Source organism: Malania oleifera, chromosome 9, assembly GCF_029873635.1.
Source record: "Malania oleifera isolate guangnan ecotype guangnan chromosome 9, ASM2987363v1, whole genome shotgun sequence".
Classification (NCBI taxonomy): Eukaryota; Viridiplantae; Streptophyta; class Magnoliopsida; order Santalales; family Ximeniaceae; genus Malania; species Malania oleifera.
Window position 1 is genome coordinate 89,491,732 of NC_080425.1, and position 25,453 is coordinate 89,517,184.

At 35.9% G+C, this 25,453-nt stretch overlaps 1 long non-coding RNA gene across 1 annotated transcript in view; it reads left to right on the forward strand.

Moving 5' to 3' along the window:
• LOC131164649 (uncharacterized) overlaps window positions 1-10,592 on the forward strand; it is a 42,589-nt gene extending 31,997 nt beyond the window's left edge. The window contains exon 2 of the long non-coding RNA XR_009139308.1: window positions 10,108-10,592. This is a non-coding gene — a long non-coding RNA (uncharacterized LOC131164649). The remainder of the gene's footprint in view (window positions 1-10,107) is intronic.
• The last annotated feature ends 14,861 nt before the right edge of the window (window positions 10,593-25,453 follow it).

Sequence of the window (25,453 nt, forward strand, 5' to 3'; positions counted from 1 at the left end):
TTTCAGTGTTTATTCCTGTAGGCACTAAAGGTGATGGGTGGCAAAGTTTTATAAGTTATTGTTTTGAAATAGAAAAGATTTTTCGTGCGGATTCTGGAGGTGTTGTTGCTGGTAGTTCTAAACGCCAAAGATCGTGGAGTCAGGTTGGTGCTGGAAGGAAAACAAAGGCATGGAGAGGGTTGCAGTAGCCTAGTTAATTTTGGACATCAGGGTGTGTTAGTTGGGAAAGAAAAATTTTGTTGTTGGTGTGGAGTTGCGATGCAACTGAATGAATCTAGGGCCATTGCAAATTGATCAAAATCAATCAATCAGAACATGGAGGAATCTAAGGCTCTGGATGGTGTTGTGATCATTTCAGAGCAGCTAGGGTTTCTTTTGAGGAGGTGGTTGCAAAAATAATTGGGCTAGGCTGCATGTTACTCGTTTTAAACTTGGCCCAAGTTATTGAAAAGGAAGGATATTTCCTTTTTTACTAAATTAGGACAATTATTTGTGCAGGCCTGATATCTGATATCTAGGAAAGGTTGATTCTTTGGATTCAATGGAAGGTTTTCTTTAAAATGGGTTTCCAGCAGAAGGGTCAAGGTGGTGTTCAGGCCCATGTGTGTACCTCCTTATTGATTCTAGATAAAGTGCATGTTCAAAATTTTGCTCTTGGATATCAGGAAATGAGTATTGGGGAGGAGGACTAAACATTCTGCTAATGGAATCCAAATCCACAGTTTTTCGAGATTTGAGTCGGAATGACCAATAAATTCAGAATTCTAGCAGCATCTTATATTTGAAACAAGACCATTGGGTGGGGGGGGGGGGGGGATGGTGTCATATTAGAAGGCGGTGTGGAAAAGAGTAAAAAAGAAATGTTGGGTTCGAGGGGAAATATGACAATAGGAGTCTTAATTTTGATAGATTTGAGGGTTAAAAGGTTTATGCTCATAGTAGGGCAGCTTGTATGGGTGCTGAAATGAAGAAGGTTTTTGAAGAAAAAAGAGAATTCTGGTGAGTCAGCGCGAAAGTTGTTAGAGCAGAAAGGAGAGTTGAGTATTGTGGAAGACTGAAAAAAAAAATAGTCTAAATGTAGTCACAAGGTTAGTAAAGGAAAGATGGGAAATAAATGGGGGGATTTTTCAGATTTAGAGAGTGATGATATTAGTGAGTTTGATTGTGGTGGTGGGCTGTTATTTGGATGAGATTCGAAAACAATATGGATTTATTTCTTATTCTTGTGATGAAGTAGGGGATTTATCATATGTCCATCTACCCCCATTAGAAGGTTTGGAGGGACTTTCTGTTTTTGATAACGATGAGTTGGTGAACAAGTTACAGAGTATGGAGAGAGTTTCACCTTCACCCACGATGGAGATTCCTAAGAAGGATTTAAAAGCTCAAAATCTATCCAAAATGGATTTACAGTTGATATTATAGGAAATGAAGTGCATGTGGATGGTGGTAAAAGTTGAACGATAAAGGGAAAATGGGAATTAGCGAATTTGAAGAGTTCGGTAATCCATGATGGAAAGGGTTTGTAAAGGGGGTTCCTTGGATAATATTGCTTAGTTTTATTTTTAATTTTTCATATTTATTTTTAATTTTTAATTTTTTAAATTTATTTTTGTTATCTAGTGGACTTCTTGTCCCCATGTGTTGTGCCTTCTCTTCTTTTCATCTACTTTTTTTTGCTATCAAAAAAATATTTAGGTTTATTTTGTATATTTAAGTACTGGCTTTGTTTTGTAATTCCATATTTTGTTGGGGTTTTTATGCAAATGTGTTAGTAGTAGTAGTGGTATAAGTGCTGGACATGTAAGTTATTGGACGGTTATTGTTTTGAACCACAATTCCAATTGCAGTTTATCTCTTTCTCTCGCATGTTCCTGTTGTTCTTCTTCTTCTTCCTCCTCCTCCTCCCTTCTTCTTTTTCCTTCTCTCTTATCTCTCTTCTTGTTCTGCTTCTCACCTCTTCTCTGTTCCTTCCCCATCTCTGTTCTTCTGTCCTGCTGCTGCTTCTCTCTTCAAATTGGTATCAGAGCCTGATTTGATTCAGTCCCAGACTTCCCTGTTGCTGTTCTTATTCTTCTTCTTCTTTCTGCTTCTCACCTCTTTTCTGTTCCTTCCCCATCTCTGTTCTTCTGTCCTGCTGCTGCTGCTGCTTCTCTTCAAATTGGTATCAGAGCCTGATTTGATTCAGTCCCAGATTTGCTTCTCTCTTCACAATTCTTTTTCTTCTTCACAATCACCATTACCCAAAAAACTGAAATTCTTCTTCTACCACACAACTGCATTCTACTCTAACAGGTTTCCTTGCTGCAATAACAAGTCAGAATTCGTAGGAAAATCTTCTTCTTCTTCTTCTGAGATTTGAAGGCAGATTTGAAGGCCTGCCAGCGTTCAGATTGCAGCCCTTTTGCTTGATCTTGGCTCGCCAGCTCTTGATCTGCCACCAGCTGGAACAGCATTGCTGGAGGTCCCTCACTGGCAGCCCACATGCCCTGCCCCCATGTGCAGGCCACGGACCTAAGGAAGTTGCTAAACTTCCCTTGTATTGCCCAGACTGGCAAGATATTGCTTCCAGCTTCGAGAATTTGAATTTTCGCCTGATATTTTGAAGCTTTTTGATTGAAAACTGAATTTTCAAGTGTGGTTCACATTTCTATGGATCAATTCAGCTTAATCTTGGACTGCCAGAGCTAATTTCTAAGATCTTCTTCTTCTTCTTCTTCTTCTTGGACTGCCAGCATTCAGATTGCAGCCCTTTTGCTTTATCTTGGCTCGCCAGCCCTTGATCTGCCACCAGCCGGAACGGCATTGCTGGAGGTCCCTCACTGGCAGCCCACATGCCCTGCCCTTATGTGCTGGCCACGGACCTGAGGAAGTTGCTAAACTTCCCTTGAATTGCCCAGATTGGCAAGATATTGCTTCCAGAATCAAGAATTTGGATTTTCTCCTGATATTTTGAAGCTTTTTGATTGAAAATTGAAAACTCAAGTCCGTTTCACATTTCTAAGGATCAATTCAGCTTAATCTTGGACTGACAGAGCAAATTTCTGAGATATGAAGGCCTGCCAGCATTCAGATTGAGGCTCAGCTGCTGTATTTTGAGACTTACTGCAACAAATTAGCCTATCTTCATGAGATTTTGATGTTGATCCGAAGAAATTTTACTTTGGTTGTTTTGTATATTTTGTTGGAAGGAAAAATTCAGTGTGGCAGCATCCTTCTTCAAGTTTTCTAGTGGAACAATTAAGGACCTTTGGTGATGGATCAATTGACTAAGATAGTTCAAAAATAGGTTCCATGGTGTATGTTGTTTGCAGATAATATTGTATTAATTGACGAAACTAGGGACGGAGTAGAGGCTGAGTTAGAATTATGGAGAGAAACTTTGGAATCTAGAGGCTTTAGGATAAGTAGAAATAAGACAGAATATATGAAATGTAATTTTAGTAATGATAGGAGAAATATTGGAGACAAGGTTAAACTTGCTGATGAAGAAATAAATAACACATGTAGATTTCAATACCTTAGATCTATTATGCACGCTGAAGGAGAAATTGAAGATGATGTAATGCATAGGGTTAAAGCAGGTTGGGTAAAATGGAGAAATGCTTCAAGTGTGTTTTGCGATCATAGAATACCCTTAAAATTGAAAGGGAAATTTTATAGGACAGCTATAAGACCAGCTATGTTATATGGATCGGAATGTTGGGTGACGAAGAAACATAATATCCAAAAAGTAAAAGTTGCCGAGATGAGAATGCTTAGATGGATTAGTAGTATAACATTGAAAGATAAATTAATGAATGAACATATTCGTGATAAGTTAAGTGTAGCTCCTATAAAAGATAAGGGAGGGACGACTCAGATGGTATGGACATTTGCAACGTAGGTCACATAGTGCACCTGTAAAGAAGAGTGACTTAGTTACTGTGAGGGCCAATAGAAGGGGTAGGGGTAGACCTAAAATAACTTGGGAGGAGATAGTGAGTAAGGATTTAATATCCTTGAATCTATTAAAAGAAATGGTTCATGATCGCATAAATTGGCGGAAAAGGATTCATATAGCAGACCCCACCTAGTGGGACTAAGGCTTGGTTTTGTTGTTGTTGTTGGTAAGGTTGCATAAACTTGACACTATATGGACTTCACAGAAATTGAATTAATGTTGCTTATCTATATGGTACTTTTTTGAATTTGCAATTGGTCGATATTTACTTTTGAATAATAATAATAATAAGAATATATTCTTACCTTGTCGACAATTCTCAATAAGTACTAGACCTACCGTTTAGTCTTAGACAACTTCCTTATAGTGCACTGAAGAAGAATAATTTGTACAATTTTTTTATTCTTCTAAGGTTAAGAGTCATGAATCTTCTCAAACTAAGGCCGTAGATTTGTCTTTAGTGACCTTAAACATTGTTGGAGCCTCCAGGCCAGAGATGGCTGCTCCAGTGTTTGTTGAAAATTCTTTGAACATGGAACCTATTGTTGAAAATCCCCTCTCTTCAATCTAGTAAACCTGTGCCTCCATCCCCAGCATCTTCTCCCTCCACATTTTCCTTGTCCAAATCTAATGAAACATTGACCATCATCCTACAATATGTACCGTTAGAATGCCACTTCATGCAAAAGCTTAAGCTGTTAGGTTGTCGGCTAACAATGTATATTAGGCCTTAGCATGGACCAAATGCATATTTGCTTGAACTATCAATAGATTTGGATATTAAATTGATTTCTTGTTTGGAGGACTTGTTACCTTATCAAAGGACATTGCAGTATTCTATGTTTATACTCATTGGTGATTGACAATGCAATGCAGATTGCGCCTCCTCTTGATTTGCCTACATGTTTGACTTTGTTCCTAGACATGGAGTTAAAGTTACTACGTCATTACTAAACTCGACATGAAGTTTTCTCTAAAAAATGGAGTTTGATGGAGAACCACCAATGGAGAATTTTAGATGTTTATTTGGTAGTTAGGGCTTTATTTTAGGTTGGGATATTTCTGATTATTTTATAATTTTGGCTAATTTAGGCTTATTTTGTGTATTTAAGTAATCTAGTAGGGGAAAATGTTCCCAATTGGGTGAATTGGAAGAAAGGGATTCATGTAGCGCATATAGTGCGACTTAAGGCTGCTTCTTCTTGTTGTTGTGTATTTAAGGACTTGGGGGTTATTTCGTAATTCCTTGTTTTATTGGGGTTTTTTTGTAAATATGTGTTGGTAGTAGTAGTGGTATAAGGTGCTGGACATGTTAGTTATTGGACAGTTATTGTTTCGAATCAGAATTCCAACTGCAGTTTCTCTCTCTCTCTCTCTCTCTCTCTCTCTCCTGCCAGTTCCTGCTCTCCTCCTTCATCTTCTTCTCCTCTCTCACCTCTGTTCTGTTCTTTCCCCATCTTTGTTCTTCTTCTGTCCACCTGCTGCTGCTGCTTCCCTTCTTCTTCTTCTTCTTATTCTTCTTCTTCTTCTCTTAAGTTGTTAGGTTGTGGGCCAATAATTTATATCTATCTTTAACACTCCCTCGCATGTGCAGTGTGATGGCACGTGGAGAGATAAACAAACAATAAATAACACCCATTACAAGGAATTCTTCTTCTTCTTCTCCTTCTCTCATATTTGAATTCTAATACTATCTTACATCACCACTTTTAACTAAAAGCTCAGGTTGTTAGGTTGTGGGCCAATAATTTATATCCATCTTTAACACTCCCTCACATGTGGAGCATGTTGGTATGTGGACAGATAAACAAACAATAAATAACACCCATTACAAGGAATAAAATAATTTTTAAACATCACACAATAAACGCAGGGAATAAGACTAGAACTTAGGGCCTCCTGGTAACCAGCTCTGGTACCATGTTAGACAATCACTTTATCAAAAAGCTTAAGCTGTTAGTTTATGGGCCAACAATGTATATCAAGCTTTATCATAGACAAAGCCCAGCACCTTCTTCACAGCCCTACTCTTCATTGTGTTCGTCACTCTTTCCACATCCTCCCACCTCTCCTGTCCTGTGTAAATGTTATTTTCTGAAAGAATCAGGGATTATGTTATTGCTTTTATTGAAGCTATGAATTCATAGTCTTGACCTAAATAAAATTTTGTATTTAAAATCTCGGTGATTCTAAAAAAATTTAGAACATGTAATGCTAATATTGTGTGGAATTCGATAGTTATTGACCAGTGGAAAGACAGTAGCTTAATGGAACATATATTATATATCGATAAGTGGAGTTTCTGAGGTATGCATTGTTGATCTGTTTAAGAATTGTTTTTTGAACTTTTCAGTTTTAGTTCAAGAACATTTCCCAATTGTTGTAATGAATTGTTCTTCAGGTTGGGATCGATGGATTTATTTTCTGATAAATCTTATGTTGTGATTAAGAAGTCACTTGGTTATGTGATGGAGGACAACCTGTATCCCCTAGGCCGCCCATGCGCCACCATAAGCTACCCCAGCCGGCAACTCCTCTAAATTCCCCCGTTTCCTGCATTATTTTTGCTACACCTCCACCCTCACTGTAATCTTCACCCCATGATCTACCATCATCTGGAACCCCATAGATGGAGGTTCATATCTAGCAGCTCGTGCGCTGGTCATCTGCTCCACACGCTGGTCATGTGCATAGGGATGTTGCTGGACTTTCCCTGATTTGCCCAACCTCGTGAGAAAGATTGCTTCCAGCTTCGGGAATTTGGATTCTGTCCTGATATTTTGAAGCTTCCTGAGTGAATACTGAACTATCAAGCTTGGTTCGCATTCCTAAGGTCAAATACAGCCTAATCTTGGGCTGCCCGATCAAATTTCCGAGTTTTAGTGCCTTTTCAGCATTCAAATCGAGTTCCAACTACTGTTTGAAGGCTATTTTCTTGAGGATCTGTAAATAGGAACCTGAGAAATTGCTGGATTTACACTGAAATTTGATGGTAAACTTAATTTGTGCTCAAATTCTTTGGGGAGGTGACCAAACTCTCATATTTTTAGACTATCTTTTGTATGACTCTGGAAAATTTGTATTGCATAATTCCAAGTTTCCTATTGACCTTTATTTTATTTTATTTTTTTTTCAAAAAAAAAATCTGCCCTTTGTTTGTTCATAACCATACCTAGACATTCCATGTTGCCATGTCATAATAGACCATATCCATTCATATGAGTTATGGTTTGTAGCTTCATGTGTGTGGATTGTAGTAGTAATTTTAGGATTCTTGTTATTCATAGTCAACTTTAGTCTTCCTCAACATCATTGCAGCATATTGCATTAACCATGGTCACCAACAAAATCATCAACTCCAATATCACTGAACTTGCACCAAATGACACCCAATCCTTGTCTATCTGATTAGACACCCTATAGGAGTCCATGGACCAAAAGTTTGAGCACCTCACACAATAGTTTGACCTAGCCTTGAAGATGTTAGGTAAACACCCTATTGTAGAAGTCATGGAGCCATAAATTAGGCACCCTGACGATACCCCATATTTATATGGTCAGCCCAGGGTATCCTTCCTACTCCAGGGGTTCATCTAGCACCTAACAATGAGTCAGGCTCCAAAACAGACTAGTAGGCCAGTTCAGCCCCTCCAACCTCAGGTCAATCTAGAGTCTAGGTTTGAGGAAGATAACCTTGAGGAGTTTAATGATGTAGCATACCAAGTTACCAACCTAGGCAAGGATGGGAGGACCATGGAGATGTGTTACAAAAAGGGTCATGGTGGATGTGTGTGCTTATGACGGGAAACTAAACCCAAGCTCCTTTTGGGATTGGGTATTGGAGATGGAAGATTTCTTCAATTGGTACTATATACGGGGTGAGGACAAAGACGGTTTGCCAAGATGAAACTTGTAAGACCAGCAAAGAAGTATTGGCAAATGGTGAGCAAATTGTGGAACAGTTGGGTGAACCTTCTATTACCCAGTGGGAAGCGATAAGACAACAGTTGAAAGAAAAGGACATCCCTCCCTCCTTTAAGAGCCATTTATTCAGTAAGCTTTTGAACCATAAACATATCGCTACTATAGCCAGCTACATTGATTGACTTGGAGAGCTGATGCTTAGGAGTGATGTTGTTGAGGTCACACATCACACTGTGGCTGGGCTTGTGAATGGTCTTAAGGAAGATGTCAGGCGAGAGGTTGAGTTGTTCTCTCTAGAGTTTTTAGAGACAGGTCATCATAAAGCTCTTGCCATCGAAAGGTACCTCAAGAGCTCCTGTACATCTTCATCTAAGGTTAGTGAGCCGCATCACTTCAAATCATTTCCTCAACCTAGGTCTACCATCCTTGAGTCTACCCTTAAAGAGACTTCTGTGAAGCAAATAGGCTGACATCATGTTCACTCCATAGTAATCTTTTGATGGGGATCAATGTGCACCTCGAGTATCACTCGCGGATATTGTGGCACGTGGACGACCACCCGAAGTCCACCATTGGATGTGAACTTTATTTGTAGCAATTGAAGCTTCTCTTGGAAGCAAGCTTGGAAAGAGGATGACAACTTTTAAGTCAAAAAGTCTCCGTCTTTCAAGAAGCATTTATTTCATTTTAAATTCCTAGACTCCACTATCATAATTATTTTAGTTCCTAGGCACCTATTTCTTATGACATACTATTTCCTAGGAGCCTCATTACCTATGTTTTAAATGTTTTATTTTACTTTTGTATTTTCTTTAATCTTTTAAGAAGCCATGTGCAAGTCATGTGCATGCTCATGTAAAGCTATAAATATGTCATCACTTGTATTGTAAAAGGGATCTTATGTATAGGCATAGGTGGGTTCTTGAGTTAGGAGTGACATCCTATAGCATTCTTCCTTAAAAAACTCTCAGATGCCAAATAGAGATATAGTACGTATGATAGAGAGCTTTATGTTGCAGTGTTATCTCTCCAACGTTGAAGATACTACTTGTTACCTCAAGAGTTTGTACTCTTCTCTGATCACCTTGCTTTGCAATATCTAAGCTCGCAAAAGAAGTTAAGTGCGAAGCATGCCGGTTGGGTAGAGTTCCTTAACAAGTTACTTTTGTTCTTAACCTTCGTTCTAGCGTTGAGAAAGTGGATGATGGGCTTAGTAGGGTGGCAATTATTTTCCACACCTTGAGAGCCGTGGTCATTGGGTTTGGTCATCTGAAGGACGAATGCTCCACTTGTCTTGATTTTGGGGTTATCTTTCAGGAGGCGAGTGAAGGCCACCGTAGGAATTTTGTAGATTTCATCATCCAGGAGGATTGCCTAAGTTTGGATTTTGTTCTTGGACTCCCCAAAACAGCCTAAGGACATGATTCCATATTTGTTGTTGTTGACAGATTCTCCAAGATGGCACAATTCATTCCATGTAATAAAACTTTTGATGCATCTCATGTAGCTAAATTGTTCTTTAAAGAAGTCATCAAATTGCATGGGTTGCCAACTCTTTAGTGTCTAATAGGGATATCAAGTTCTCTGGCTACTGTTGGAAGATAATTTGGAAAATATGTGGGCCTCACTTGTTTCCTTCCACTTGCCACGCCCAAATTGATGGGCAGACTGAGGTTGTGAATCGTAGTCTTGGTGACCTGCTTAGGTGTGTTGTGGGAGAAAAACAGGGCAATTGGGACTTGGTGCTACCTACTGTTGAGTTTGCTTATAATAATTATGTGAATAGGTCCATGGGTAAGAGTCCCTTTGAGTGTGTACTAAGTTACAAACGCCATGCACCCATTGATCTTGTTCCTTCGCAATTGGATGCCCTTGTTTCTGAGCCTGCTGAGTGTTTTTTCCCTCACATTCATGAGCTGCGTCCTCAGGTTAGGTGAAAAGTTGCTGAGTAATATGGATTATAAACTTGCTGCAAATGTGCATCGTAGAGCTAGAAAGTTCAATGAAGGTGATAGTGTCATGGTTCGCATAAGACTTGAATGCTACCATAGAAATTTATTTTAAAAACTCCATGCCTGTGCCATAAGTCCTTTCGTCATCCTTGAGAAACTTGGACCCTAATGCATACTTACTTGATTTACCTACTGATATGACCATTAGCCCTGCTTTTAATGCAGAGGATTTAACACCTTACTGAGGCACTTTTGAGCCTCTTGGTTTGCCATTTGATGCCCATGCAGGTTCAGCAGTTTGTCAGCCTCCTCCTATTTCTCGAATATAGGAAACAGTGGAGTCTATCATGGACGATGAGTTCACGACGTTTCCTGATGGTGGTTTTCTTCACTACTTGGTTCAGTGGAGTGGTCATCCCGATTTAGATGCTACATGGCTTGCCAAGGATGATGTTCATGACAGCGCTCTTGACTTGCTAGAGTCATATTTGCAGTCCCACTCCATGGAACAGAATTCTTTTTCAGCCAAGGTTAAATGATGAAGGACCAACTATATCCCCTAGGCCGTCCATTGGGAACACACATTTTAGGTGTAAGCTTATTGAAAAGGTTTAGGAAATATGTGTGGAAGACCTTTTTTGTATTTTTTTAGTGACTTCTTTTTTGAATTGTAATACTATCCTTACATCATTATGGCATTGAATAGTTTGTTTGGTAATGTACAATCGAAAGAGTCTAAACTTCAAATCCAACCTCTTGGTGAGATTGTTGAATTCTTGCTTCACTTTTGGAAGAAACTTTCAGAATTAGAGCAGATAAATAGAAAGATGCATTCATTGGCCATTTTATTGAAAAACCTCCTGCCTTTTACTTTAAAAATACTGCTGATGTTCTCTCTCTCTCTAATGAATCTTTCATGTTCAGATTTCAATATTTAGAAAACAGAAACTAAATTTAGAAAACGGGCCATGTGAGCAGAACGGATTTTAATGGTTTTGTTGTGTTTTGTTTTTGAATCATGCTTCCCTCTGCAATCTCAAAACAGAGTCTCAAAGTTGCCCACTCACCTAAAGGACATTCTATTTGTGGTTGTTATTGAGCCCCCATTTTTTTTTTTTTTTTTCGCTCAATTTTTGACAGATCCTATTACCAATAGAGTAAAATGAAGAAATGAGTATACTCATGAATGGCTGAGTAGTTTTACTAATATTGCAGATGTTAATGCAATACCTGAGATGTCTTCAGTAGTAACACAGGATGCAAAAAGAAAGAGCATCAACAGTAAATGCCCCATTGTCTACATCAGCAAATAAAAAATTTCTTCCTCTTCTTCTTCTTCTTCTTCTTCCTTTTCTTCTTCTTGTTCTTGTTCTTCAACACCAATTTCCAATTTCTTCTTCTTGTATCTCCATATGTTTTTTAACTTGCACATTCTAATGTAGACTTATTATTTGATGAAGGTTTTTAAACCGGTCAAACTTAGGTTAGTCAGAATCCATCACTGCCTCACCGGGTCAGTTTGGTCCAACTTCTATAACCAAATTTTATGGGAAGCGGTGTTCACCCAATTGTTTTGAACAGGACTTAAAAGCCTCTTGCTTTCAAAGAGAAAAAAATTAAAAAAAAAAAAAGAAAAGAAAAGAAAAGAAAAGGACTGGCCTGAAAGAAAGGGAAAGAAAAATAAGAATAAAACGCATTTTTCACTATATTTTCCCTCCGCATCAAATACTAATAAAAATAAAATTTTATAAGAAAAATTAAATGTGAATGACTCATAAAATCATATTTTTATCCATTGACTTGGTATATTTTTTATTTTCTTATTTATTTTTCTTGATAACAAAAACTTAGTATGATTATTAATAATTTTTCAATCTTGTTTATCGTGCCGACTATCAAGACTATTTATATTGTAAGTTTTTCTAACTCAAATATGACAAAATCTAATGAATACGGTTATGTTCTGTTTAATTTGCATAATCTCTATTCTTAAGAATAATATAAAATAAAAATAAAAATTATGTAAGGAGTAATAATTTAAAAAAAAATTATGCAGGCAAAATCTTATGTTAATCCATCCAACACAAGAATGTAACAAAATGTAAAAAATTTTATTCTTCTCCCCGAAAAAAAAAAAAGGTTTGAACTTTTCTTCAAACTTCGTAAATAGGAAATACGATGGCTCTTAGCCAATTTACAAAATAAATTTCTATTTTATTTTCTTTTTGAAATAATATTATTAACCTAAACATACTCTAAACAAATAAAGAAGAACATACTCTAAACAAATAAAGAAGAAAAATCATATTTCACAATTAATAGACTTTAACTTTTAATGACATGCCCCGATATACATGTGATTTTGAGCACAATTTTACCATAATTAAATGCATATACTATATATGTTGTAAAAATGAGTAAACATGCTACACTCATATTTAAAGTATAAAGTAAGATTGTGTTTGGTAGCATGGATTTGAGCAGATTCATACAAAGTTCAATGCAACTTTAAATTACATATTATTCAAATCCCAAAAAAGCTCCAAATCCAAGGTCTTTCAAAGGTAAGGTACACATAGTCTTTTACACTAAATTTTTTAGTTTTGAATTTAAATATATGTTAATTTGAATTAAGTGAAAGTTAAAATTTTAATTTGAAACTTATAGTCTCAAAACCTTTAGAAAATTAAAATTGAAACTACTGTTTATGAAACAAATTTATAAAGACCCAACCTTATGAGCAATTAGTACATGCTTTGATAATAATATTTTTAATTGAAGTTAAAAAATATTACTTGGAATAGAAAGTCCAAGATTTATATATATACACTTCATAATATATGATCTCCCCAACTTGATTAAAAGTTAGAAGTTAGGTAAAATAAAGGTGTGCGTGAGATATGTTGTATAATCGTACAATACCTTTAAAATTAAAAGAAAATTTCATAAAATAACTATAAAGCCAGCTATGCTTTGTGATTTGAAACGTTGGGTAAGTAATAAATAATATGTACAAAAAGTAAAAGCTATTAAAGTGTGAATGTTGAGGTGCATGAGTGGTATAATATTAAATAATAAAATAAGAAATAAGGGAGAAGTGACTTATGGATGATTTAAAAATTTTAAACGTGGGTTTAGTAAAACATCTGTAAAGAAGAGTGAATTAATTATTATTTTTTAACATTAAGAAGAATAGGGATAAGTTTAAAATAACTTTCTCTCTCTCTCTCTCTCTCTCTCTCTCTCTCTCTCTCTCTCTCTCACCAAAGGAGGGTGACACCTCTAATTATTTATTGATATGCCCTCACTTTTGGCGAATGAATATCGTGGTTACAAGACAAGCATTGAGAGTTTATAGATAAAAAAAAATATTAACGGTCTTCCAAAAACAATACCAACAACCAACCAAAACAGAACTATAAATCTAAACAAAGTTAAATAAGAAACAAATCTAAATAGACCTATTAAAAACAAAAATAATAAAATAAACTACAATCAAAAAATCTAAACCAATCAAATAGAAATCGAGAGGATGAACTAATGACGAAATGAAATGAGACACAACCTATCTGTAAAGACCCGAAAAATTAAAATGATTAAAATAATTAGAAAAAATAATAAATAAAATAATAACTATAATTAATTAATTAATTAATTAAAATTATTAATCAATTAATTAGTTAAACATTATTAAATTGATGAATTAAATAAATAAATAGAAAAGAATAGTATGAAGAAAAAAACTAATTGAAATAAGATATATATAAAGCTTCTTCAGGAAGTTTCATCCCAAAAATGAATTTGGGATTCAGTCTGCGCCTTCTCCAGTTCTCTCAGTCTCTCCTACTCACGCTCGCCTTCGTCTCTCTCTCTCTCTCTCTCTCTCTCTCTCTCTCTCTCAATTTCTCGATGGATTTGCTGCTGATCAGGAAATAGAAGGTGTCGTTAGATTTCTAACTCTGCCACCGACATCTCTATTGGAGCGGATTTGTCGTGGGAGCAGCATAAGCACAATTCCTGGGGTAAGATAAGTTTTCCCTAATTTCTTAATTTCTCTTTAAATTTGCCGCTAAATCGACGATCGGACACCACCACGTGGTCCTAGTCGCGATTGTCGTCATTTTGACTTGAGTAAATTTCCAATTTGAGTTTTCTAAACCCCCTCCAAAGCGAGAGTGAAATTTGGAAAATTAGGTAAATTGGTTATATTTTAAGGTATAACTATTTATTTGAAATTTATGGTCATAGGAAATATTAAAATAGTATTTTATTTATAATTAATTTAATGAAATTAGGATTTTTTATTTAGGGTTCGAGTGAGCACCACAGACATTTTTCGGGATCCTGCCGGCGTAATTCAAGAAGTCAGGTAAGGGGAAATTATATATTAAATCAGGTTTTATGAAATAAAATATAATGAATTATGTTATACTTATGTATATGTTTTGGTATAGGTTTTAAAATACCAACTATGTAACTTATGTTTTCTGAACTTATGACCGCTTATTTAGCTATGTATATGTGAAAATTGACTAATGCATCTCATCTAGGCCCAGACCTTTGAGTTTACATGTATTGTTGGGGACTTTACTTTATAGTACAGGACTAACTTATAATTTTAATATTCTATCATTACTTTTCTTGGGCACGGGATCAATATTAATTTTAGAGGAATTATTGAGTTTGTACTACCTTATCATATATATTACATTTTACATTTTACATTTTACACAATCAATCAAATTAACCTTTCAAGGTAGTTTGGTATAATTGCCAAAAATTATAAAATTTAAAATTTAAAATAAAAATTTAAAACTAAAAATAAAAAACCATCAATATGTTTTTTCAATATTTTTAAAGCTAATATAAGCTAAAAATTTGATCGAACAATTGCTCATTTTTTTCCCATTGAATCAAATTATGATTTAAAAATAAAATAATATTGACATAATAAAAATAAAAAAAATTAAAATTAAAATCATTGTAATAAAAATAAAAATTATATACTTATTTTAGTTAATTATATTTCAAATTTCAATTTTTAGTCCTACAAAAAAAAATTTGTTTTACCTTAAAACTGAAAAATAGTAAAATTATTAAAATTACTTATATTTTTTTTCAAATTTTTATAAATTTTATGAATAAAAAATATTTAATTATATTTAGATTCACATGATCATTTTTTATTTTAATTAAAAATTATGTCTAAAATTTAATTTAAGATATTAAAGCATTTTCATAACAAGTTGTCAAAATAGTTAAAAAAATCATAGAAATTGGAGTTTTCAGTTTTTTTCTTATATAGTTAAAAATTGATAATAGAAACCAAAAAACAAACCATACAAACAAAAACATTATCATGATCTATACAATATATTATGAAAAAAAAAAAAACTCATAACAAAGTTTTAGCTCTGATACCAAGTTGTTCCCAAGGTATAATTTAGTAACCTAATTTGTCCTTGTATCATACAACCATCCATGATACTATACAATATAAGGGTCCGACCCTGTAGGGTTCACATATACCCTATACACAATCACTTACACAATATATGCAGCGGAATAATTCAACCTATTATATCATAACACCATACCATACCAGAGCATATACGAAACCAGAATCTAAGTCTCATATTACAAAACATACCCTCGAGCGCCCACATAACCCAAAAATGACAACTCGGCCAAAGATCAGTACTTACACAAGTACTTAGACAATGCTAACCAACAACCACACTCCTGAAACGCTAGGACACTAGTGTCAGCTACTTGAAGGACCTGAAAAACATTTGTACGATTGGGGTGAGACTGTGACACCTCGATTTTCATAAAAAAAAAAATTTTTTAAATAATAATAATTAACACATCCACCACATTCATAAATCCACAAATCGGCCACGTCAACAATCCTACTACCATTCATACGACCCGACCCGCATTAGGTATCGTAAAAAGTTATTTTATTATACAATCTAACAGCGGAAGACAATATATACATATCAGTCAGAATACAATACCCAGAGTATCCATATACACAGTACTATCTCATATCCAAAACAATATAACCCTAGGGAATCACACCTCCCCAGTCCAAACTCACCCTGTATATTAGGGTCCCAGCTCCCTATGATCACGGAGCTCTACCACCTGGCCTATCTTTATTTCCTAAAAAATTTAGATAATTTGGGTGAGACACAGCTTAGTAAGAAGGAATAAATTATTTACAATGTGTGGTCATATGAGTACAATTATAATACACTTTACTTTTCAAATCACCATTTCATATGAGAAAATACACTGATATACACATTATCATAATCGTATAGATATACAACACAAGCTTTTATAAGCTTTAAAATCATTTCTCAAATTCAATAATTTCCAACACATATTTGCCGCGAAGTTCTGTAGAATAGGGAAGATTACCCGCCCATACATGTAGCTTCCCTTTGCCCTAACACGTTATGCAACCACGTATGGCCACATCTAATACTTATCAGGGCACTCACCTTACTCAGCAAGCCCTCAGGAGGAGAGTTTCACTTCGCCTCAAATATATATATTATTAACTCACACGGTTCTATTTCTCAATTTTATCATTCTTTATTTCTCAATTTCCATTCTTTCTTTCATTTCTCATTTTAACCAATTTTATCATTCTTTCACTTTTCATTTCCACTTTACTTTCCGACTCATGAGTATCCTTGGTATCAAATACCAACATCGAGTCTGTAACTCATGGCCACCCTGAGGATCTTTCTATACACGCCATGCTTCCCCCCATGGTCAAGGTTGTGCGGCCCGAAGGCTGGATCTAACCACGGTTGGCCAACCCGGTTAGATCAAATATCATATCACATATCGCGTCTGTAGTACGACTGGCCGACCAATAACCCTGATCCAGACTCAGGGGGCCCAACAACCCTACACAATGGCACAGTTGAATGTCACACCACATGCTCCAAGAGTCCGTGTGGTTGCACTAATACCACTCGCAACTGTACCGTGCTCAATATCATAACCATCTAATAGGGTTTACCACCACATACTCGCAATCATTATGCGGTATTGGCATTTTATCATTCATATTTAACGTATTTCCACATTTCTCATTTTCATATTACAGAATTAACATTGCAATATTTTCATAAAACATACTCACATTTCAATATCAGTATTCTCGACACATTTCATCATTTAAATGATATTTTCTCAGTTTATAATTCATCTCGTCTCATACTATCATATACATATATTATTTCACAATTACTCCATATTTCTCAAAACACATTTTCATATCTCACCTTTCTTCATTTTCTCAGAAAATACATTTCTTGCACATTTTACTTTCATCATTTTCCCACATTTCAATTCTCATATTAAAACACATTTCAGTATCACATATTTCACAAGATAAATCATCTAATTCAGTTTAAACATTTCTCAATATAAATCATATGCCACACAAATTTCATCTAATATTTATTTCACAATAAATTTTAGGTAAAATAACATGTCATTTTCACATATTTCTCAACCCATAATTTTCATAAAGAAACTGTTATAATTTATTCCGCTTACCTAACTTACTGAGTCTCGCTAGAACCCAAAATTTCACGCCCTTGGCGCCTGAAATTTAACTCCTGCAATTTAGATTTTTCCCAAATTAAATAATCTATTTCTCCAAAATAATACTCATCTAGCCTTCCCTAGGCTCCATATACCTCAAATTAATATTTAAACTATTATTTAACATCCCCACTTAATTTTCTGAATTTTTCCTGTGGGTCCCAAAATTACACCCACGGTGCTCACCCGGGCCTTAAATTTCAAAATCCTACTTCAACCCCAGATGCTCAATATTTTAAAATTTCTAAATTAATGCTAATTAATTAAAAATAAACCCCTTAATAACACCCGTACCCCAAATTTGGGGTTTTAGCTCGACACCCCCACGAGAATTTCATCCCACTAGACTTGTAGAGAATCATCCCTAGATTCTCGTGGTGGTGTCCATTCGTCATTTGGGCTTATAATTTGTAAGAAATTAAAGAAAAAAAGGAAAATGACTTACTTCAGGGAATATGCCTACGCCGCTCTTACCACCAATTTGCTCCGATAGAAATGATGGCAGCGGCGAATGGAGTCCAGTGGTATCTTTGGATTTTCAATCGGGCAAAAATCCATCACGAAATCAAGGAGAGAGGGAGAGAGAACGTGAGGAGAGAGAGAAAACTTGCAGAGCTGCAAGTTAAAAGAAAAGAAAAGAAAAGAAAATAAAGAAAGAAGAAGGAGAAGAGGATGGGGCGGCTTCTAGATTTCCTGAAGCTTCAGCAAGCTTCAGGAATGATTGTTTATAATAATAATAATAATAATAATAATATTTAATTAATATTAATAATAATATATTTTATTAATAAAATAATAATTAATTTTAATTATTATTTTTTTTAAATCCGTTTAATTAATTAATTAATAATTTTTTTATTTTTTTATTTTTTTGGAATCATTCTACTAATCTTTTATATCTCTTTTTGGGATTTTTACAGAAACACTTCTTAGTAAGGGAAAATCAGGTTATATCGTTGTGTGGTACATAAGTGTTATTTTAACAATAAAACATAACATTCCAAAATTCCAGTATTTTCATAATACAATTCTAGTATACATACGATACAAAGTAATATAGTCATTCCAAAATTCCAGTATTTTCACAATACAATTCTAGTATACATACGATACAAAGTAATATAGTCTAGTGTCGTCACACTCTTCGGCCTAAGTCGGCCTGTCTGGTGGTATTTCACACCCTTCGGCAAAAGTCAGTGCCCTCGATAACCTAGCATAGCATAAGCCTCCACAGCATTGAACTGGTGCAGATTTAGTGTTTTCACACCCTTCGGTATAAACCAGCCTGTCTAGTGGTATTGCACACTCTTTGGAAAAAGCCGGACATCTAAGCCTACGGTAGTTAACCAACTCGGCCGCCTATGGTATTATTTCGGCACGCCTCATATCTCAGCATTCGGTAGTTAACCGACACGCTTTGATTGTCCTCGACCTTTTGTATTATTTCGACTCGGCATTTCACAAAACCTAGAACAATTTTGGAACTCCTGCTCTTATATCTCATTTCAACAACTCATAGCCTACAATAATTAACCGACTCAGCATTTTCACAAAACCATCATTCAATACATTAGCTCATTCCACACTTATTTGGGTAAACAAATAATTTCATATCAGATACTCCGAAAATAAAGTTTAACATAATCAAAAGTACGGTCATCTATATATTACAATTTAATCATATATATAATTTTCCAACAGAAATGGAGATGATACTTGAAACCCTCATTTTCCAAAAAATCGTAAATCCGAAAATCTCGTAATTTCACCTAATAGATTTTCCCAAATAAGTAACCAAAACATCCGTAGAATCGCAAACCATAGTTTTACCAATTCAGATTTCACAAATAATTGATATAAACAAAAATCCCTTACCTTTCCCCAAAAACTGAAACACGAACTATACGGCTCCAAAACAGCGAACCAAGTTTCCAAAACCTAAAAACTGAAGAACAATACTTCAACACAATCCTACCTACTACAGATCTACCGAACCAAAAAGAGATTTAGACCGTTACCTCAATTTTAGGATAAAACCCAAAAATTCTCGAAACGAAGATTTGATCCGCTATTATCGTAAAGATTCTCCTCCTGATCCATGTAATAATGTCGGATCGTTGATTTGGGTAATAGATTTCCTGAGATCCTAGAGAGAGAGAGAGTCTCCTTCAAATTCTAGAGAGAGGAAGAGAATTTGAGTTTCTTAGCAATAAAGCAACCAAAATATCCTATTTATAGACCCTTGACTCGGTCCAATTCATCGACGAGACGGCTCCTTCGTCGACGAGTCATCTAAGCATTTCGTCGAAGAACTGTTACCTTCGGCGATGAACCCTATTATGATATTTTACAACTCGCTCGGTATCTCTTTGTCGATGAGGCTCTGAATTTTGGCGACGAACAGTATAAGGGCTTTCGTCGACAAGAACAATGGCTTCGTTCAAAAAGCCTACTAATTTTACATTTTTACCCTTTACTTATTTATTTAATCTCGACTTCTTGGGTCAGGTTCTTACAACCATTGTCTCCCTTTTGTTTCCCGTGTCAATAAATGGGTTGACCTTGCAAGTCCTTTCATGTTAGTCCATTTGGATGTTTGGGTTCCTAGTAAAGTTATGTCCAAGCTAGGTTTTTGGTACTTTGTAACCTTTGTGGATAATTATTCAAGGATGACTCATGTCACGCCCCGAACCCCAAAATGGGACCCGTAGGTGATAATGTAACCTAACCTGTCCCTATATCATACAAATCATCCACAAATACAGAACAAAGGATGAGGGTCCGACCCCGTGAGGTTCCGAGGCACCCTAAACACATTCAATCACAATCATGTATGCAGCGGAAAAAGTATTTCTATATCAACATATGCAGTACCATACCAGAGTCTATACATGAGCCAAACACAACTCTATTAAAACGTACAACGGGTGCCCAAATACAACCCAAAATGGCAACCTAACAAAATTACAGTCCTAACACTTACCCAAGCGCTAACGCAGTACACCGGCCACTACGCTCCGTACACCAGGACGCTAGTTCCGGTTACTCAAAAGACCTGTAAAAATGTACGTACAGCAGGGGTGAGACACCTCTCAGTAAGGAAGAACGCAGGTTATATCGGTATGTGGCATTTGAGTGTTATCATGATGCAATATACACGCAGTTAAATGCAAATCCAGTACTAATTTACACAGTGCGTTCACGCACATATACGGCGGCCATTTTTACGCAGCCCCGTCCCAATACACATACATGATCAGTAACCCGGTGTCGTCACACCCATCGGCCCGAAGCCGGTCTGCGACAATCCAGTGTTGGCCCGTAGCCATCCCGCGAAGCACGGCGCCACCGGCACATGGCTAGTCCTTGACTCCTATGGCATCGTAACGACACTAACTGGTGGATCCACACCCTTCGGCCTGATCTGCCGAAATAGGCTCACGCCCTCAGATATAGAGCTAGTCACTCTTGCCAACGTGACAAGCGATAAAAACACGCCCTTGGATATAGAACCAGTCATTCTCAATACCTGGTTCACTTTGGAATCGCGGTCCCATCAGCAATTCAGTACATCACACACACATGCATGCTCATATAACCAAACAAACCACACTCGTTTGGTAATCTAAATCATGGTTTTCCAAACAAATACAATTTAAACAAAGTCAAGGCACGGCTATCCATATATCACAGTATAAATCATACATATACTCGGTTTTCAACAAAACTCGACATTCAGCCCGTCGCCCCCTTTTTCCCAAAACTGCAATAATGAAAAACCCATAGTTTTCCCCATTAGATCCCCCCAAATGAGTAGCCAAAAGACACATAGGACGGTAGACCACAGTTCCACTGAGTTCGATTTCAAAAATAACCAATATAACACAATTTCCCCTTACCTTAACCCTGTATAACAAAACCCGAACTCCAAGGCTCCTAAACAGCGAACCGAGTCCCAAAACCTACAAAACACAATACAGAATATACGCACAAGACCATCATCTACAAAACTACCAGATCAGAAATGAAAACCAAGTCTTACCTCGATTTTTCACCAAAACCCTAAAACCTCCGAAACGAGATTCTAATCCGTAAAAGTTGTAGAGAATCCTTCCATGATCCTCGTGGTAACTTCCGTTTCCCGATTCTAGAAACGATCGGCGAAGAAATCTAGAGAGAGTAGAGAGAGTTTAGAGAGAGAGATGAGATTGAGTTTACTTAATGAAGAAGTAATAGAAATTTCCTTTTATAGCCCTTTGACCCGGCCCAATTTCGTCGATGAAATGGAACCTTTGTCAACGAATCTTTCACTGAATTCGTCGACGAATCGATGGCCTCGTCGACGAATCCTGATATTTCTTGATTTCCAGACCTCTCGGCTTTTCCTCATCGAAGAGGCTCTAAATTTCGTCGACGAGAAAAGCACACACTTCGTCGACGAAATCTGACTTCGTCAATGAAGCCTGGTAAATTCCAATTTTGCCCCTCTCTTAATATTTAAATCCAATTATCACGGTTTGGGTTCTTACAACTCAGCTATGTTTTATGAAAGATCGTTATGAGTTATTTTATATATTTTGTGCCCTTCGTTCTAAAATAAAGACTCTGTTTGGTTTTCCAGTTCGAATACTTTGGAATGATAATGCTAAAGAGTATTTCAGTTCACAATTCACTGCTTATATGACTCTGTTTGGTATTGTTCATCAATCATCATGTGCCCACACTCCTTTACAAAATGGGGTTGTAGAGAAGAAAAGTAGACATTAAAAAATTTTGCACCTTACTTTATCAAATGCATGAACCTAAAAGTAATGTTATACTTACTACTTGCGATTTGATCAACAGTGTGCCATCCTCCGTTCTTAGTGATAAAATTCCCTACTCCATTCTCTTTCCTAATTCACCTTTATTCTCTTTACCTCCTTGTATATTTTAGTGCCATCCTCCTTGTATACTTACTACTTGTGCTATAAAATGTGCTTTTTTGGGTTACTTATATACTTAAAAGGGATATTGTTGTTATAATCTTGCGCTATATCGCTTCTTTTTTTTTTTTGTAGATGTTACCTTCTTTGAGTCTACATGTTACTACTCCCAATCTCTGGGTGTTTCTAAGCTTAATGATCTAATCTTCCATATTCTAGTTTGTTGTCCTTGCCCAATCAACCATCTAAGTCTCCATGTAGTTTGAGTCCTTCTCATCATCTTGATCATCCTATTTTGCAGGTGTCTTCACGACGGAGGCTCCAAGGAAGAGAGTCCCATCTAACTCTTAGTACCGCGCCCTTGGTTTCCTCATCTAATGAACATATTTCTCATGATGTTGATCCTACCATTGTTGTCTAGAAAGGTAAAGACAGATGGACACATGTACCTGGCATCCCATTTCCAACTATGTTTGTTATGACCTCTTATCATCCTCCTATTATTGTTTTATTATTGCTCTATCATCTATTGCCCTTCCTAAATCTATATTTCGGAGGCCTTAGCCCACCTTGGGTGGAAGAATTCTATGGTTGAAGAGATGAATGCTTTATAGGATAATGGTACTTGGGACTTGTTATCTTTTCCTTATGATAAGTCTGTGGTTGGCTGTCGTTGGGTATACACTATGAAAGTCAACCTTGATGGTTTTGTGGCTGGTCTGAAGGCCTATCTTGGGGTATACTAAGGTGTATGGTTTGGATTGTTCTTACACTTTTACTTCGGTTGCCAAACTTACATAAGTATGTTTGTTCATTTCCTTGGCTACCTCTTGTCACTGGCCTCTACATTAGTTAGATGTGAAGAATGCCTTCTTGCATGGTGATCTTAAGGAGGTCTATATGGAGCAACCACCTGGGATTGTTGCTCAACGGGAGTCAAGCTTAGTGTGTCAGCTCAAGAGCATGGTTTGGTCGTTTGAGTGCCTTAGTATTTGAGTTTCTTCTTCGATGGTGCCGTGAATCATTCTGTGTTTTATCATAATACTTCATTGCGTAGGTTCCTTCTTATTGTGTATATGGATGATATTGTTATTACAAGACATGATGATAAAGATATTTAGAGTCTCAAACTTTTCCTACAAAAAAATAAGTTTCAAACCAAAGATTTGAGACTGTTGAAATACTTCTTAGGTATAGAAGTATCTAGATCTCGTATGTGAATTGTTTTGTCATAGAGGAAGTATATTCTTGATTTGTTGGATGAAACTGGACTGTTGGAATTCAAACTGGTTGATACACCCATGGATCTTGATAGCAAGTTAGTGCCGAATATGGACGATTTGTTGCCTAATCTTGGACAATACCGATGGCTTGTTGAAAAGTTGAATTACCTCACAATCACACAGTTGGACATATCTTTTGCAACAAGTGTCATGAGTCAATTTCTGGATTCTCCGGGGACAAGTCACTGGGACACAATAATTTGCATCTTGAGATATCTCAAAAGTGCACCTAGGAGAGATCTTCTATATCGAGATTAGGGTCATACTTATATTTATGGATTCACATATGTAGATTGGTAGAGGTTGCCTTTCGACCGAATATCCATAACTCGGTATTGTATCTTGGTTGGTGGTAATTTGATGTCTTTGAAAAGTATGAAACAAACTATGGTGGTCAGGTCAAGTGCTAAATCAGAATGTAAAGCTTTGGCGTACACTACTTGTGAACTTATTTAGTTGAAGAACATGTTGGAAAAATTGGGTTTTTTCACATTCTAAGCCTATATAGTTGATGTGTGATGATCAATTTTCTCTTCATATTGCCTCCAACCTAGTCTTTCATGAGTGGATGAAATACATTTGAAATTGATTGCCATTTTGTTTAACAGAAACTTGTGCAGATGCACATTATTGTTGGTTATGTGAAGTCTGATACGCAACTTGCCCATTTGTTTACCAAAACTCTAGGGCTAGGATGATTGGTTCTATTAGAGATATACTAAAAGAGGTTTTAGATGAATCAACGGAAGATGCATGACTAGTTAAGCGAGTTAGTGCCCCAACTCCCAAGTACACCCAAAAATTAGTTAAAAGCATATGGTTTAAGACACAACAATAATTTAGAAACATGGTTAAACTTTGAAAAGTATAAAGAGACAAGAAATGATGGAAAAAAAATGTTAGCAAATATAAACTTAGTGCATATAATAATTTGCATAGTTCGACTAGGTAGTAAAATGGGGAAATGCATTCAAACTTGTTAGGGCTAAACAAAGAAAGAGTGGAGACCTAGGTAATATCAACTGTATAAGAAATGATGATGATAGTGTTTCGTTAAAGAAGAATGTCGACTTATTTTAGTTTCTTATTTTAATGAAAATCAAGTAGAAGGCTTAACTTATAATAGAGAAAAGATGAAAATTTGAGACTTATATGCTATTATTTAATGAAGTTAAATATGCATTAAATAGGATAAAATGGAAAGTCATAAGGTTAGATAGGATCCCATGAAGTTTGGAAATGCTTAGGATATAAGTATATAGCAAAGTAATATGTTTTTTAAGTTAATAATAAAATTATTAAGGACTAAGAAAATGCCAAAGGAATGAAGGAAAAGCACTTTGATGGCTAATTACCTATATACAAAAATAGAGGAGATATTCAAAATTATAATAAGTATCATCGAATGAATCTTGTGATTTATGAGTCACAAATTGAAACTTTGGGAAAGGTTAATTAGACAAATACTTTAGCTGGAAATGATGGTTCCTAGAAATAAGTTTGGTTATGTTCAAGAGATCAATCATAGAGGCTATATATTAAGAAGAATTATGAATAAAAAAATAGATACTTGGCCATGGTTTTTATGTCCCAGAAGAAGCCTATTGTAGGGTTCTGTGGTTGGTTCTAGAAAAAAATGGAGCAGATAGCAGGTATATAGATGTCATTAAGATATGCATTAATAGGGAGATTCAAGGGAGCTTCGAATCTACAGGGGTTATCAAAGGTCTACCTTGAGTTATCTAAATAATTCAGCATTTAGATTCAAGGATTATTCCAGGTTCAGAACCCTGC